The sequence below is a fragment of the Hordeum vulgare genome, chromosome 2H, assembly GCF_904849725.1.
Source record: "Hordeum vulgare subsp. vulgare chromosome 2H, MorexV3_pseudomolecules_assembly, whole genome shotgun sequence".
NCBI classification, from domain to species: domain Eukaryota; kingdom Viridiplantae; phylum Streptophyta; class Magnoliopsida; order Poales; family Poaceae; genus Hordeum; species Hordeum vulgare.
The window spans coordinates 402,150,307-402,169,633 of NC_058519.1; positions in this window are offsets into that span (position 1 = coordinate 402,150,307).

Consider the following 19,327-nt stretch of genomic DNA (forward strand, 5'->3'; position numbering starts at 1 on the left):
CACATAGAGGACGTACATCTCTGGCACCTCCGTCTTATTGTGACGCGCCTAAAAGAGAGAGAGAGGAAAAATGTATTATTAAAGGGATCAAGCTAGCATTAAGGATGAATTGCATGAGTTATGAAGCAAACCACATACCCAGTTCTCACCAAACCCATTTAAGTTGACGCTCCCTTGATGGAGTGGCACACCAACCATTTTGCCACGCCTCTCCTTGGCATTGTTGTGGCTGGCCTCCCACTTTTCGCAGCACCACTGATCCACCAAGGCCTCCCAACGATTCATCTTATCCACACACCATGTCGGGGGCACCTAAGTTAATAAAGAGAAATTTGACGCTATGCGTAAGAATCAAATCAAGGAAACTTACTACAAGGCCTTAATAATATGTATTTACCTTCATGTAATGCTCTTTCTCCATCTTAGAATCGCGGGACTTCGCCTTATCCTTCCTAATACGCCGCGAGGTGTAGTAGTCTCGAACAACCTACACCCGAGCCTCGTGCCGAAAGTTTTGAAGTGGGCGGTGACATTCGATTTCGATAACCTTTGTCGCGTCCTCCTCGTATCCCTCCTTCCACCTGTAGAAGGTCTGCAAATAAGACAACACTCATTAGTACATTAACTAGCTATTGTTGATTTTTAACTGTGTAAAGGAGAAATTACCCAGAACCGTCCGATCACCATGTCGGCCCTCGTGTGGCACAAAACACCGTTGATGTCCACCTCCAGCGGGGCCGGGGCACCCAAGTAGTGTTCCCAGGTAATTCCTACCTCTCAACCCCGACCGGGAGACGTAACAAACCTTGGGAAGTTTTGCAGGCAAAGGACACCAAGGACGCTGTTGGGCTTGCGGACACCCTTGGCAACAATCCAACCCGTGCAGTATTACAAATTAAAGCCAAAACATTAGATAATTGAGAAAATGTGAAGGCAAAAGGTCAAATAAGAGTAAATGAACTTACTTATCCCCATTTGGCTTAATCGATCACCTATGCTCGCGGGTTGCCGGCACAAGCGGGAACCCCGTACTACCACGCTGGTAGACGGTGGCCCCCTCACCCAACACCTCTTCGCTATCAGCATGGCCACTTGGCTTCGGCTGACCCAGATCAGTCCAGGTATCCCACTTGGTCTCTTGGGACGTACCCTCATCCCTGCTTTGCTCCGGAGTCTCCTGGAACGAAGCCCCTGGGACACGAGTCTCGTGGGTCGAAGGCTCGTCGACCTGAGGCTCGTGAACCAAAGACCGTGTAGCCCCCACCTTAGACGGGTCCACCCTAGCAGTCCTATCCTCATGTGAATCAGCTTGGGGTGGAGGCGAGGAAGGCGTGGCATCCACCCTACCTCTCTCAGGGCCACATGTACCTTTAGTAGTTCTCGGCTTCGCGGGGGGTCGACCTCCTCTCACGAGGGCCGTGAGAGTCGAAGAAGCGGCCACTCCATGCAGAGTAGAGAGCAACGCTCTCCGGAGAAGGGAGGCAGGAATGGAAGTACCCATCCGACCAACCTCCGTTGAAGAAGAAGCCACGGAGTGCTTTCGACCCTTTCCCACCATCTTTCAACACCTTCCATGACAAAGAGCAAATGAAATTAGTACAACATAAATACCAACATCAGTAATAAAATGTATATAATTTAAGTGTATCATCATCATAAATACCAACATGACTAATAAAAATTGAATACCTAACATGAACTAGCATCGTGTTGGGGTTTGAGGGTGTCGTTTTCTTCTTCTTCCTCTTCTATTTTCCCTCTTCCTCCTTTTCTTCTTCTTCTTCTCCTTCTTCTTATCCTTTTTTTCTTCTTCTCTTCTTATTTTCTTCCTCTTCCTTTTCATCCACTTCATCTTCCTCCTTCTCTTCCCCCTTCTCATTCTCCTTCTCCTTCTCCTTCTTCTCCTTTTCTTCTTCTTCTCTTCTTTTTCTTTCGTCTTCTTCTTCTTCTTCTTCTTCTTCTTCTTCTTTTTCTTCTTGTTGTTGTTGTTGTTGTTGTCGTTCTTGTTCTTGTTCTTGTTCTTGTTCTTGTTCTTCTTCTTCTTCTTCTTCTTCTTCTTCTTATTTTCCTTTTTCCTCTTATTCTTCTCCTCCTCTCCTCCTTTTCTTCTTCTTCTTCTTCTTCTTCTTCTTCTTCTTCTTCTTTCTTCTCCTCCTCTTTTTTTCTTTTCCTTTCTCCTTCTTCTTCTTATTATTATTTTCTTATTTTCCATGTTCACTTTTCTTTTTTTCGTTCTTCTTCTTCTTCTTCTTCTTATTCTTCTCCTCCTCCTCCTCCTCCTCTCTTGTTCTTCTTCTTTTCCTTTTTTTCTTCTTCTACTTCTTCTTCTTCTACTACTTTTTCTTCTTTTCTTCTACTAAATAGGAAACTAATCTAAGACTAAACCTAATCCTAACCTAAACTATAACTAAACCTAAACTTAAACTAAACCTAAACCAAAACAAAGCTAAAACCTAAAACTAAATAGAAAAAACAAAAAAAAATGTCACCTGAGGAGCCCGACATGCTGGTGGAGGCATGCCGGCGCGGGGGACGGGTGGCACGGGGGGAGGGACAGCTCGGGGGAGTGCCGGCGTGGGCTCGCCGCGGGGAGGGTCGGTGTTTGGGAGGGTCGGCGTGGGCTTGCCGCAGGGGAGGGGCGGCGCGGGTGAGGGACGGCGTGGGCTTGCTGCGGGGGAGGGGCAGCACGGGGGAGGGGCGGCGCAGGTGAGGGCCCGCGTGGGCTCGTCGCGGGGGAGGGGCGGCGCGGGGGAGGGGCACTCGCCACGGTGGTGGTGGTGCTGGAGAGAGAGTGTGGGAGAGGGTGGGAGAGAGTGTGGGGGTAACGGCGCGGGAGAGGGTGGGGACAGGGTGGGAGAGCGTGTGGGGGTAATGACCGTTATAGGGGGTCCCCTTTTTAGTCTACCCCCCGACGGCAAAGAGCATGCCAGCAGACAGCAAAGGCAGGGCGGATGGCAAAGGAGGCCCAAGGTCGAGTGGCTAAGGCAGGGCAGGGCACGCCCCCTTTGTCGTCTGCCTTTAGTGCCTTTGCCGTCTGCTGGCACATGGAAAAGATCTGGCAGATGGAAAAGCCCTCTGTCAGCTGACGACAAAGAGCATCTTTGCCACGTGTCACCAGATGGCAAAGGCTTGGAAGATGGCAAATTACTGGATTCCAGTAGTGTGTGTGGTGAATATCATGTGTTGATTCTTTTTTCTCGTTTGCTTCGTCTCGATCGAGTTCCGCAAGCGTATCGGAATGTTAGAATCCGTTGGAGTACGTCGGTTCGTCTGCTTCACGGAGTCGTTCTTCTTCCAAGAAGGATCACAGGAAAGATGACAATTTCCCTAGATACCATTACTATCATTTCCATGCTAGTTGTTTCGTTTCTATCACTATGTATCGATGCCTACCACCTGTTAAATATCAGCCTCTCAACATTCCCATGAAAACCTCTAACCTTTCCACCACCTAGCAAACCACTGTATGGCTGTGTTACTGCTTGCTTAACCATTTGGATAGCGTTTCTAGTTGCAGCTGCAGTTGCTTCCATGTGAAAATATGGGTTCCTTGTTATATCACCATATAACTGCTAATTAATTTAATGGACCTATATACTTGGTAAAAGGTGGAAGGCTCGGCTTTCTAGCCTGGTGTTTTGTTCCATCTTTGCCGCCCTAGTTTCGGCTACCGGTGTTATATTCCAAAATTGAGCGCTCCTAACACGATCGGGGTTGTTATGGGGACCCCTTGATAATTCGTTTTAGATTAAAACTAGTGTGGCTAGGCCCAACTTTGGTACTACATTTGCCTAATAACTAATAAAAGCATAGGGACCCGTCGGCACCCGCGGAGTAATTAATCAACCTCCGGGCCAGTGCTCCTCATGAGTGTTCGTCCAAACCGGGCGATGTCCGGCGTCGCCTGGTCACCCGAGGTTTCAGCCAACTCGACGTCTTGCCCATTCGGTGGTGCCCCGAGAACGAGATACGGGGCTCCTATCGAGTTTGTCGACACGCGGGCGGACTTGCTGGATTAGTTTTACCTTCTATGAAATATCTTGTGCATCGGGATTCCGGTGATGCTTTGGGCTATCTCAGAGTTGAGGTTTTCCACTAACGAATCCGAGCAGATCACGAGATTCGCGATCGACAATTTTTATGCGGCTTGTGGTCATTTCTGATGGACTAGTTGGAGCACTCGTGCAAGGTTAAATATTTCAGAAATCCATGCTCGCGGTTATGTGGAAACGTGCAAACTTTGTTTAACATCCGGTTCTAGATAACTTGAAGTAAGCTTAATTAAAAGATGCCAACGGTGTGGATAACCGTGAGTGTCTCATTCGTGAGTTTCTTCTCCGACTGAGGACACCATGGGTTTATGTTTGATGTAAGTAGGTGTTCAGGATCTTTCATTGGATCACCAGTAGTTCACGTCCGCTATGCGCAGATCATCCCGCTCTTTTATTCTTGTACTCGTAAGCAAGCCACGTCAAATAAATGCTTAGTCGCTTGCTTCAGCCTCACCACTTAAGCATACCTCACCCATTAAGCTTTGCTAGTCTTGATACCTTTGGAAATGAGATTGATTACTCCCTGTGGCTTACAGATTACTACAACACCAGTTATAGGTACAGGTAAAGCAATACTCTGACGTGAGCGCGATTATTGTACTATTTGGAGTTTCTTCTACTTATTCATCGATCTAGGATGGGTTCCATGCCGACAGCCTGGGATAGCAAGGATGGACATCGTTCTTTTACCATTTTGTTTTCGTCCGTAGTTGGACCCTCCTCTTCTTCATGATGATTAATTATGTTGTTGTGCTGATGTGAACTTGAAGTAGTTTGTGGCGAGTGTAAGATAATTCCATATACTCATCTTTTCAGTACATATACTTGTAATTATATCCATCCTTGCAAAACGACGAGATGCGCTTCTATCCCTGTCGAGGCCCCCGCACCAAAATGAGGATAGGATTGCATCTTGGGCGTTAAACCAAGGCACCCCAAGTTAATATCTAAGGATACTCAAGCATCTAAGCTTAGGGATGCCCTGGAAGGCATCCCCTCTTTCTTCTAACGCCTATCGGTAACACACTTGAGGCTATATTTTTATTCGTCACATGATATGTGTTTTGCTTGTAGCGTCTTGTATGATATTATTCTTTTCTAATTAGTTTTTCAAAATCATCACCTCTAAACACCTTTTCTTGAGATGGACTCACTTCAGCATAATTTGTTAGAATTGCTTCTTGTTCTTCACTTAAATTTCTTAACCTAGGTGGTTGCTCTAGTGCTTCATTTGTATCGTTTTGAGCACGGTGGTGCAATTTTTTTGAAGAAAGTTGTTCCCATGCTTCACTTATATCTTTTGAGAATGATATATGTTTTCAAGAAACCTGTTCTCTTTCTTCACTTATATCTTTTTGAGAATGTTAGAAAATTTTGAAGAAATTCACTCTCTTGCTTCACTTATATCTTTATGAGAGTGTGAAAATAGTATTGGTAATTGGTACAAGATATTATGTTTGATCCCTTTGTGATGAATATTCAAGTATAATAATGAAAACTAGAATACAAAAATTTTATTGGACATGAAAAAGTTGATTTTTTTGTAATAGTTTTGATATATGTAGATGATGAAATGTGAGTTATGTTAGTGAGTCATTTATGCTCTAGTATAGATATTGATGTTAAGGTTTATGATTCCCTATGCAAGCATGAAAAGAAAATAGTTATGCAATGAAGTTATATCCTACTTATGGTGTGTTGCTGGATGTTGTTTATGTTTTATTAATGCATGTGCAGCATTATGATTTTCCAGTTGGGCGCTTCTCAATATTTTCGCTAGCCTTCATTTGTACAAAGTGGGAATACTGCTTGTGCATCCATTATCCTTAAACAATTTTTTGCCACTTGTGTCCACCATACCTACCTATATGTGGTATTTCAGTGGCATTCCAAGTAAATTTGCATGTGCCATCTCTAAAAAAATATGAAAAATATTTTCTCTTTTGTATGCTCGTAACGCTCACGAAATGGTGAGGGGTGGCCAATATTTTTTGTGTTGGATATGCCATTCTCACGATGAGTGTTTATTTACTTGTCATTGCACGGGAGTGTGGCGGTAAAAGGGATGCTGAGTCCCAAAAATAAATGGAATGTGATGGTATGGAAGGCACCCGTGAATTCGGTTATCCATGGATTGTGAAAAATAATAGTGGAAACAATTTTTTTATTCTCTTGGATGTGACGGCAGAAAGACCAAAGTCTTGATGACACTGAAACGATGATGAGGGAATAGAAATACGAAAAAATATTTACTTTCCGTTTGGGAACCGCCTATGATGTATCCAATGTGAGAAGTGTTGGGAACCTTAAGTTGTTCTCGTTGACGACAAAATCATGCCACGCAAAATAATTTGTTCATCTCTTTTAAAAACTTGAGCTCTGGCACCTTTGTAAATCAATGCTTCCCTCTGAGAAGGGCCTTTCTATTTAATTTTTATGTTGAGTCTGATCCTTCTCTTTAAAAGCACCAACTAGGGGGTCATGTGGTCATGTGTGTGCATGGAGTATGATTGATATTCTAGTGTGAATTATTAATGGATCAATGATTGAGCATAACGAGCTAGGGATAATTTGGAAGGCATGGTTGCTTGTTAGCATCACTTCAGTATCTATGTCTTCATGTCAAATATAGACTATTGCTTTGAATCATCTAAATTCTCATGTTTATGCTATGAAAATAACTTGAAGTATGTTGGGTAGAATTCCACAATCAAAAACATGTTTTATCACTTTCCTACTCGAGGATGAGCACGAGTTAAGCTTGGGGATGCTTGCTACGTCTCCAACGTATCTATTATTTTTTGCTTGTTCCATGGTATGATATTATTATTCTCGGATATTTTTATTATCATTTTATACCTTTTTATATCATTTTTGGGGACTAATCTCTTTGAAAGGACCACGATGACGCCTAGAGGGGGGGTGAATAGGCTATTCAAAAACTTCTTCGAATTTGGCTTAAACCTAATGCGGAAATAAACTAAGAGGATACTTTTCAAGCACAAATCCTAAATGCAATAGGCACCGCAACATGCACCAACAACAGGATCTACCAAGATGGACACAACACGGTTACTAACAAGCACATGTAAGTTACACAAACTTACTTGAGCTATATCACACGACGAGTAGGTGAACGACACAAGATACTAGATCACACTATAGCACACGATATATCAAAAGCATCAAGTGTGAACGTGTTGATATAGAGGGTATGCTTGAATGATTAATATTGTACAAAGAAATAGCCAACACAATATAATGAGCACAAACAATATGCAATGTATGTATGCTCAAGTAACACAAGTAAACCACAAGTAAGGAGTTAGGGTTAGGGATAACCAAGGTCACTGAGACAAAGATGTATCCCGATGTTCACTTCCTTGGAGGAAAATTAGTCACCGTTAGAGAGGTGGATGTTACCACGAAGGCACACCAATGCCACGAAACCTCACCCTATTCTCCCTTTGAGATAACACCACGGAGGCATTTCTCAACCACTAGTGGTAATCCTTTGAGGTGGCTTCCAAACCCTCACAAAATTTTCCGGGGGTAATCACACGGATTGATTCCTCTCCGAAGAACTCCTAACGCCTAGGAGTCTCCAACCTCCAAGAGTAACAAGATCACGGGGAATGCTCAAAACATGCTCAAAACTCAAATAGCTTGGGTTGAGAGGAGGAGAGGGAGACGATCTATCTTTTGATTGGAACAACTCTCAAAGGGGCTCGCAAATGCTCCTGGGATCTAAGATTTGGTGTGACCAAATGTGTGTGAGGTAGAAATGTGTTCTTACGAAGATATGGCTGTGTTGGACCCCCTCTCACGAAGTGGGAGGGGGTATATATTGTAGGGAGACTAAAGTAACCGTTGGGGTCACTTAAAGTGGTCGGACGTTCGATGGTTTCCGGACATCCGACAGGCGTCGGACGACCGAAGGAGTGTTCATATCAGTTGGCCAGTGTGTAGTCGAACAGGGACCGGACGTCCGAAGAGAGGGTCGAATGTCCGAGAGTTCAGCTTTGTTCAAGGGCACCGGATTTCCGAAAGCGGTCGGATGTCCGGTCCTCGGACGACCGGGGGAGGTCGGAAGTCCGTGGTTTTTGACTCTCGTGCAAGGCTCAGGATATCCGAAAGGAGTCAGACGTACGGTCCTCGGACGAACGGAGGAAGCCGTATGTCTGAGCTTTTGACTCTTGTATAAGGTTCCGATTTTCCGAAGTGGTCGTGCATCCGGTCCTCGGACGTCCGGAGGGAGCCGGATGTCTGAGACTTTGACTCTGGTATAAGTTTCCGGATTTCCGAAGTGGTCGGGCGTCTGGCACTCGAATGTCCGGAGGGAGTCGGATGTCCCAGGCATTGCTTCTGTTTTGGGATCAAAGCAGAGCAGTGGAGATGTGGCATGAGCAGGGAAGTAGAGATGTAGTTTGAGCAAATTTATCGCAATACCCAGTGATCCCCTCTTAATAGTGCGGGATCCCTAAAGACTCAAGAATCATAAAAAAGGGGTACTGATGATCTATACTTGCGTGTATACTTTTATTCGTTGATCATCACTCCGCACCACTAACGTCAAAGGAACTGATACCTTTGAGTTAGCCTTTTCACTTGAGCTTGGTGTTGTTGTTCCTTCTTGACTCAAGATGAAAGCAAGACATGATGAAGTCTTCAAGAAGCTCTCCCACACACAATGTGGAAAGCCTAGCTTGTGTATTCATCTTTATCTATCCACCATGTGAGCATCCACAAGATTCAAGCATGTAGTACTGAGGAATGCTTATCTTGATCTTGTCTTTGTTAGAACATGAGCTTGTCCTTCTCAACACATGATCATTAACAACAGCTTAAAAGGGGATTAGTGATTAGTTATCTATATGTGTGTTGCCAGCAACACCAAAACACGATTAAAGGATGACTGCACTTTCAATCTCCCCCTTTTTGGTAGTTGATGACAACATACATATAGCTATCAAAAATAGTAATAAACATGTGTGGCTTAGGAGAGATTTGTTACGAGGCTCCCCCTGATTATATGCATGGTAAGAATGAATGGGAGAGTTTTTTCGAAACTCCCCCTTATTATATGCATGGTAAAACACGTAAATGCAGGAGCTTCCCCTTAATATGTGTATCGAACAAATCATATGGCAGCAGATCATCACATGGAGTAATAGAACAAAACATAATAGCATACGATGATGCACGACATTCATAGATAGCAATACATAGTACATCATAGTCGTTTATCCATTACATTATCGTAGTTCAAAAATGCAAATTGAGTTCAAAAGCTAAAACTCCAAAGCCTAAAACTAGGATAAATTTCTCCCCCTTTGGCATCAAGTACCAAAAAGGGAGGCAGAAAAAACAACAACCAAGCTCAGATATCATCAGCACCATCATCCTCATCATCATCATCCTCAGGCAAGCCACTGCCACCAGCCTCGTCAAGAAAATCAGCCCACTCAGGACTAGATGGGAAGCCAAAATCAGAAGGAGGAATAGCAGGAAGAGCCTCATCGTCACTAACATCAAGAGTGCCCGAGTCTCTCAGACGAGCCTTGAGGGCATTCTTGGAGGTGATCAGGCGCGAAACCACATCGTGGTTCGGAGTGCACTAGAAGGAGAATGCCTTCATCATGGCAGAGTGTGCTTTGCTAATGAATTTGGCAAAGCGGCTGAGAGGAGCAGAGCTGGATGAAGGAGTGACTGACCGGGTAGCAGCACGACGAGTGGAGGTGGAAGAGGATTTCCTAGGAGCATAGTCATCCGCCATATGAGTGGCGATGACCCACTTGTGGTGCATGTGAGTAGGAGCAAGCTGGAAGGCAGCAATATGGTTGATGAGGGCCCGGATGAAGGGGGCATGAGGGAAGTAGGCAGAGGCAATTTCAGGAATCTTGATGATGAGGTGATTTGAGTGAATCGAGCGGAGGTAGCATGCAACAGTTATTTCATATAGTAACTATACCTTCCATCGCTCGAACAGTGGAGTATGTGGTGGGTTTAACCACCAATTTCAAGTGCTACATCGAGACAGGGACACTTAAGCATTTTCTGTCATGCTCATGATGGTGAAGTGATAAGTAGCATTTTCGCGTGTGTAGCAACCAAGAGCCTCTCAACTAACATATTTTGGACATGGTATGCTATAAATCTTCTAACTCCATTACTATGATAAGTGTGGGTCCAAAATACGGTCAGACGCATGAGTTCATAGTGTTATGCACATGTTAACCTATTATAAGAGCAAGGCACATGACACAAGGGCCATGGCACAAATTTTTCTCATACATATGACCATGAAGAGCTAAGAGAGCACCAACACTAATCATTTCATCAGTGCGATTGACAAGTACATGCAGGAAATTACACAGTGGAAAAAGTATTATGTTCATGCGATGATGCAACCTACACAGGGTTGACTCTAATGTTATACATGCATGAAGTAAATACTTGTTACCGAAAAGCATTGATATGGCATAGAAGTAGCGGAGTCCTGCCTTGACTCTAATTTCTTCGTGACGAGCACCACCAACTTCTTCTGAGAATAAGTCAAGATAGCAATGCTTCTCCAAAGTACCTAAACCACAATTCAAGTACAATATGGTCCCCAAACTCATTGGGTCCGAAGTATTTAGTCCAACTACCATATATATAGGGTAAAATCACTTAATTATGTGCTCATAGATATAACTTCTACTTTCATGCACACCTTAACCTTTTAATGGATATGTCAGATTTACCATATACATATATTGGATCAAAGATACGATAGACAATGCATGTCAATCTACACATAGTAGATATGCCTACACAAGCCTATAAAAAACCAAGAATATACAAATTGGACAAATGAACACATAACTGTTAATTACGGAACATTCATTTTGACCAAGATGGATCATGGTGACAAATCAACATATGATAGCACCCCAAGTACAACACATGAACCGGTCAAAGCATCAAACCATGTAAGGTATGCATTTTGCATAAACTTACATGCATGTCTCACTCTAGTAGATATATCAATGTAGGTAATACGATTATAACTCCCACAACATTATAAAGTAAATAATACAACCTCAAACAGATGCATGGGAGATTACCGAAAGACACATGAATTTCTCAGCAAGTTATGTAGGTCAAATGGAGGAAAGGCCGAAATAGGATGACCATGAGAACACTACCAAGCAAGAGATACCATGTGCGAGTGAACACAATGGTATTTGGAATTATCAGTGGTGGTAGATGCCAAACAAGCACACAGATCGTTTTATACTCACACAAGTGTGATATGGGAGTTTAGCCATAAGAATAATGTTTAGATACCATACATTAACATCCCAATTAGCTAGATCATAGTGTAGAGAAATAATTTGAAAGGCTTGCATCACATATGCCCTTCCTTCAAGTATGATCTAGCGACTAAGCCATGAGTATAGGTGTAGTGGAATGTCATACTCATGCACATCTAAGGGATTTAAACACCAAAAGGGTTATTATGCGAATTAAGTCACGTGGAGCACGACAAGCCACACAGTTATAGAATAACCCCATGTGGTAGATTCTGAGTGGCATACATCAGATGTTTATCTTACCAAGGGTTGTGACGTGCACAAAGCATATCACACTCCCTTAATGTGATAATCCATGTATTTATCATACAAGGCAATCAATCATCTAACTAAGCTGATAAGTGGATGCCAATTTGAACTTCAGATGGCTTTGACATCCAACGAAATGATTGGATAATCTTGCACCATGGATACTAGATGGAGTCCAATACATATATAGACATTTTGGGTTAGTGATGTGCGTAGAGCAGAACACTGCACCTTAATGTGATGAGCTATTAACGTCTCAAAAGACCCACACAATGGTGCAACTAGGATGCAAGTAATGATCAGGACTACACACAACTATATGACATACATAACAACCTAGACATGATAGATAACACATAACAATCATACTATTAGGCACAATATGTCAAAGTACATGCTAGGTACCAAACCTAGACATGAGAAGGAGTGGGGCAGGCAACTTTCAATGTAAACAATTTAAGTACAAGTTACCGCAAAGAGGCACATTGGATATGGGATATGAGCTCGATAATCCAAATGACTTGGCTTGAGATAATACAAATGATGAAGAGTACTCAAATCTTCATTGTGTGTCCAAGCCTCCAATGTCCTCCAAAGTCACCTATTGATCAAGTTTGAGCTTGTTGGTCCCCAACTACGTTGGGTCCTAAGAGGTTAGTCACAATAGGCTTGGCAACCCAAATGGTTCTTTTCTTCACACTATTTTGAGTACCAACAAACTTGGCAAACACATTGCCAACCTTATCCTTCCCAAGGGAATAGATATCATCAATAGTGATTGGGTTGGATAAGTTACCTCTCATGCAAGACGAAGCGACGTGACCCTTCTCACGACATAAGTAGCAACATCTACCCTTTGCTTTCTTCCTAGTTGATTTCTCACCTCGGGGAGTGTTGGCTTGGGTCTTATTGGCAAGAGGCCTTCCTTCAACTTGTTGCTGAGTATGTGATTGAGTTTGTGGCCGCTTCCCTTGTTGCTTGTGACTTTGAGACTTTATCTTCAGAGGGCAAGATCTAACATGGTGCCCTTTAACTTTGCACTTGAACCAAATGATTTTGGCCGAATTCTTGACTTGTTCTAGGCCCCTCTTGTTCTTGTTTGAGTTTACTCCAACATCATTTTTGTCATTCGGAGATGATTGCTCGCACAGGACGTTGTTGAGTGTGGACATCCCTTCATGACAGTGTTCCAAGTCTTTCTTCAAAGAAGTGACTTGGGCCTTGAGCTCTTCGATTTCCTCTGCACGGTTAGTATCAATGCAAGTACTAGAGGAAGTGTAAGCTTCAATTTTAGAGCAACAAGGCAAGGTACGTAATTCATCACACGAGGGAGCAACATTATGAGTAGTCGAATTACGAGGACTAGCACATGGAAATATAGAATTTTGACTAGAAGTAGTGCCATTGTCCACATGAGACTCACTTGATGTTACTTTGGTGATGATAGCCTCATGAGCTAACTTTTGCACATGATGGGATGTTAGAAGATCGGCATGAGAGCTTGTGAGCATTACATGGTTTTCTTCCAACTTCCCATAATTGCTAGTTAGTAAATCAAGTTGAGCACGTAGCTCAACATTCTCCTTCAATGTTGATATTTCAAATGAGGTAGAGTTAGATGTAAAAGTATCATCAACAATATGAGAGGAGTAAGTAGCAAATAGAGACTTCTCATGAGTAGATTGAAGCTCCTCATAGATGTTAGAGGTTTTGATGAGATCTCCCTTGACATTATTGCATTCAAGGAAAAGGACCTCAAAATCCTTTTTAAGTTTGTCATGAGCAACTTCAATCTCTCCTTTTGAAGATCTTAAGTCTCTACATGCTTGATGACTCTTCTCAAGTTCATGTTCAAGTAGTTCACTTTTAGCTTGTTCATTATTAAGTGAGTCATTGCAATTTTCAAAGTAAGCAAGAACATCTTGGAATCTTTGAAGAGCGTTATTTTAAGCTTTGTGAAGAATTTTACTGATCACATAGATATTTTCAGTCAAGTCATCATCATCATCCTCATCGCAAATATCATCATTATTGCACAGGGAAGATGATACCTCATTATTACCTCTTGCCATGAGGCACATGTGAACTGGAGGAGTTGATGATGATTCTTGTGGTGAATCAGATTCTTCATTAGTCAAAATTACTTCATATTTCTTGATTTCCCCTAAATGATTAGTCATAGTGCAACTAGGGAGAAACAAGATATTTTGATCAAGAGGACACGGGAAAGCAGGCATATCACCACAGACATTTGTCGAGGGATCTTTAGGTGAAATGCATGACCTATTAGCACAATAATTTACACTATGTGCGGTGCTAGATATGCTCGTGTCCATAGAGGCTATGACATTTTCATCAACATATATTTCTTCACTCACCATGTCATTACCTTGTGAGATTGAAGATGCTGAGGTGTGCAAGCAATCGGATATGGAAGTAGTGGTGAACTCTTGATGATCGAAAATAGTGAAGAGCTCATGCACCAACTCCTTCATCATAATATCATCTTCATCAAGATTGGACACACCATATATATCTTCAAGTTTAGTGCAAACTTCATGAGCTGACTTGCAAGTCGATATAGACTTAAACACTTCAGGACTTATGGTTCGATGAGTGGAAAGAAACACCTCACAATCAAGATACATTTCATTAGTAGATGAAGATGCATCATCCTTTTTGTCGGCAATCCATACAAGAACAATTCATAAAGTATTTGGGCCCATGGCCCGAAAGTGATGGAGCATACGAATTCTCCATAGGGTATAATTTGTGCCATCAAAGTCAAAGGTGTCATTGTGCACTAGTCCAATAGTCGACATCGATACTCTCTAGGTCGTGAAACCTAATTAAAGAGAGACCTTGTTGTGATACCAATTGAAAGGTCCACGATGACACCTAGAGGGGGGGTGAATATGCTATTTAAAAACTTCTTCGAATTTGGCTTAAACCTAATGCAGAAATAAACTAAGATGATACTTTTCAAGCACAAATCCTAAATGCAATAGGCACCACAACGTGCACCAACAACACGATCTACCAAGATGGACACAACACGGTTACTAACAAGCACAAGTAAGTTACACAAACTTACTTGAGCTATATCACACGACGAGTAGGTGAACAACCCAAGATACTAGATCACACTATAGCACACGATATATCAAAAACTGCAAGTGTGAACGTGTGGATATAGAGGGTATGCTTGAACGATTAATCTTGTACAAAGAAATAGCCAACACAATATAATGAGCACAAACAATATGCAATGTATGTATGCTCAAGTAACACAAGTAAACCACAAGTAAGGAGTTAGGGTTAGGGATAACCAAGGTCACTGAGACAAAGATGTATCCCGATGTTCACTTCCTTGGAGGGAAGTTAGTCACCGTTACAGAGGTGGATGTTACCACGAAGGCACACCAACGCCACGAAGGCTCACCCTATTCTCCCTTTGGGATAACACCGTGAAGGCGTTTCTCAACCACTAGTGGTAAGCCCTTGAGGTGGCTTCCAAACCCTCACAAACTTTTCCGGGGGTAATCACACGGATTGATTCCTCCCCGAAGAACTCCTGCCGCCTAGGAGTCTCCAACCTCCAAGAGTAACAAGATCACAAGGAATGCTCAAAACTTGCTCAAATCTCAAATAGCTTGGGTTGAGAGGAGGAGAGGGAGACGATCTATCTTTTGATTGGAACAACTCTCAAAGGGGCTCGCAAATGCTCTTAGGATCTAGGATTTGGTGTGGGCAAATGTGTGTGAGGTAGACATGTGTTCTTATGAAGATATGGCTGTGTTGGACCCCCTCTCACGAAGTGGGAAGGGGGTATATATAGTGGGGAGACTAAAGTAATCGTTGGGGTCACTTAAGTCTGATAGTGGTCGGACGTCCGATGGTTTTCGAACGTCCGACAAGCGTCGGACGACCGAAGGAGTGTTCATATCAGTTGGCCACTGTGTAGTCAAACAGGGCCCAGACGTCCGAAGAGAGGGTCGGATGTCCGAGAGTTCAGCTCTGTTCAAGGGCACCAGATTTCCGAAAGCGGTCGGATGTCCGGCCCTCGGACGACCGGGGAGGCCGGAAGTCCGAGGTTTTTGACTCTGGTGCAAGGCTCCGGATATCCGAAAGGAGTCGGACGTCCGGTCCTCAGACGAACGAAGGAAGACGGATGTCCGAGCTTTTGACTCTGGTATAAGGTTCCGGTTTTCCGAAGTGGTCGGGCGTCCGGCCCTCGGATGTCCGGAGGGAGCCAGATGTCCGAGACTTTGACTCTGGTATAAGCATGTAGTACTCAGGAATGCTTGTCTTGATCTTGTCCTTGTTAGCACATGAGCTTGTCCTTATCAACACATGATCATTAACAACAGCTTAAAAGGGGATTAGTGATTAGTTATCTATATGTGTGTTGTGAGAAACACGAAAACACGATTAAGGGCATGACTGCACTTTCACTATTAACTTAGTGCCAAGTGCTAGTTCCTGATTTCTGCCCTGTTTTTGTTTCGCGGGAAATCAATATCAGATAAGATCAAATCGTCGCAAAACTTTTTGAAGATTTTTTATTGAAGATAAGGATCACCTGGAACTTGGAGGCCAAGGAAGATCTTATCGAAGGGCCCCACACAACACCAGGGCCCGCCCTATACGGAGGGGCCGAGCCATGATTTTTTGTGGGCCCCTCCATACTCCATTTGCTCTACCGCCTCAACTATAAATGCAGAAATACCCCAAAAACCCTCAAGGGAGTCCAGGAAATACTTTTCTGCCACCGCAAGCCTGTGTTCTCGCAATATCCCACCTCGAGGCATTTCCGGTACTCCACCGGAGGGGGAACTCATCACAGAGGGGCTGTACATCAACCTTCCCGCCTCTCCGATGATGCGTCAGTAGTTCACCACAGACCTACGAGTTCGTAGGTAGTAGCTATATGTCTCTCTCTCTCTCTTTGTATCTGAATACAACGGTCTCCATGATCATCATGGAGATCCATTTGATGTAATGACTTTGTACGGTGTGTTTGTTGATGAATTATGATTTTATGATCATATCTATCCTTGTTTTATTTGAGTTCTTTGCTAATCTCTTTTATTCGTGATTTAGTATAGTCTTTTATTTCTTCTCCGAAGTTTTGGTTTGGTTTTGCCAACTAGATTAGATCTACTTGCAATGGGAAGAGGTGCTTTGTAATGGGTTCGATCTTGCAGTGTTCAGTCCTACTGAGAGAAGTGGAGTTGCTACGCATGTGTTGATGCCAGTAAGGATAACAAGTTGGGATGAATTCTTATAGGCTTTTGTCAAGATTACATCATGTCATTTTTCTTAATGCATTACATCGTTCCTATGAACTTAATACACTCGATGCATGCTGGATAGCGGTTGATGTGTGAAGTAATAGTAGTAGATACAAGCAGGAGTCGATCTACTTGATTTGGTTGTCATGCCTATATAATGATCATTGCCTTGGATAGCGTCATAATTATTTTCTTTTCTATCAATTGCCCAACAATAATTTGTTCATCCACCGTATGATATTTTCTTGAGAGAGATGCCACTAGTGAATCATACGGCCCCCAAGTCTACTTTTATTATAAGATCAATCTCGTTTATTTATACAAAGATACGAAAAACACTTGCTGCACTTTTTTATATTTTATTTATTTATCAATCTATCAATATATCATATATCATTTAATCTTGCTTCTTGACCGGCAAGAGATTTACAACCTCTCGTCTGTGTTGGGTGCGAAGGTTTTCCTTGTGCGTGCAGGTGCCGGTGTTGCTTGGTTCTCCTACTAGATTGATAACCTTGGTTTCTTAACTGAGCGAAATACTTACTCTACTGTGCTACATAATCCTCTCCTCTTCGGGGATAACAATCTGATGCAGTTTATAGGTAGTAGAGCCAATCGACGAAAGGAGTGCTTTGTTGATATATACACTATACACTACTTGAGGATGGTCCAAACATGACACATCAATCAGAGACACTTCGACGAAAATTTGTGCAATGCATGAATCACAAACGGTAAAGTTAATGCTCCGTCACCAATAACATGAACTATGTGCGATGTCGGACCCATCAAGTACGATTCACAAAAGACTTACGTCTGCGATTTCTTCCATACAGTTCTTCCATATGAAGTGTTGGCGATTAGCTAAAAATAACACCAACGATTACAGAGATCTAGTTGTGTGAGATAGAGGGCACACAGTTCAGTACCATGAACAGTGTGCAATTATTCAACAAAACACAAACGATTCATCATAACACGATGTGTGAGATATACAACAAATAGGTGAGTAATCACAATCATGTGCGAACGCTACAAATAACACATGTGATTGGTGCTAATAACATATGTGATTTGTGTGTAATACTTGGTGGTATACGATTGTCAGCGATTGTTGAAATCATCGTCGACTGGTTTCATAGTTTAGTCCGTGTGTACTGTGGTTTGCTCTTTCTACACAACATCTATGCTGCATACATGTCATTCGGGTGAACTATTTGTTATGATCCAAAATAATACAAACGGTTCCACAAATCTAGATGTGTGCTACAAATGACATACCGTGCGCTCGGATGAACTGTGCGCGATGAGCCAAAATAACACAAACTATTCAGATGTACCCTCACAAATGGTGGATCTTCGTTGCTCATGGCTTCTATTTATTCTTCCCGCCCTCGAGCCAATGCTTCCCGCGCAAGCGCAAGCGCCAACCATAACGGTAAATTGTAAAATCCCCAACCCCCTTGGCAGCTGCTTGTTATAAATAACCGAGGGCCAGCTGCGGCGAGTCAATGATCCCCTGGCTATTTGCCAGACATACCATCAAACCTCAATGGCCAACGACAGGATGGAGTTGGGAACCACGGAGTCGAGGCTGTCTGCGCGATTCTTGGCTTGAGGATCGACAAACATGCCGCCACCTCTCCTGATGAAAGCAGCTAAGGATCGCCAGCAGGCGATATTGTAGGCTCGATGAAGTGTGCCGGATGGTGCGCGCGGCAGAGCAGGAACTGTAATGCCGCAAGGAGAACTGCGATAGTGGCTGTCGCACGAGGCGCAAGCTTATTTCCTAGATGGAGGAGGACGCAACACCGAACGTCGGGGGAGGCGTTGCGGCCGTTGTGTAGCGACCCGACCCAATACGAGTCAAGCCTCTGGTGTTTCCGTACCATCCCAAGATCATGCTGGTACACACTCAGTACATCAATGTATATATCAATAGTTCAATCAGACAGCTTTATTAATCGAAATCTCATAACGAGTACTTTATTACAATAATGAATTACAATAAAGTGGCTGAAGGCCATCTCATGAGATATCTAACGAAGACTAGCGGAAGCATCAGGTAGACGAGTCCATCCGATTCCAGGGCATGTCGTTGAGCATAGATCGTAGCCTCACTCCTGGTCGGAAAAGTACTCTGCAACATGATACGTTTTAGCCGTGTAGGTCAGCATATGGAATATGCCGGCAAGTCATCAAAGAGAGGGGTAAAATAATAAACAACTATATCTACATGCATATTCGGCAGGTGGGGCTAAAGGTTTTGCATAAAGCCAATTTTTGTCCTACAACAAGAGGGGCTGAAAGCAAAATATTACTACATTGTTTGTTGTTAACGAGATGGTTTCGCCAACCAATTCTCGTACCCGAG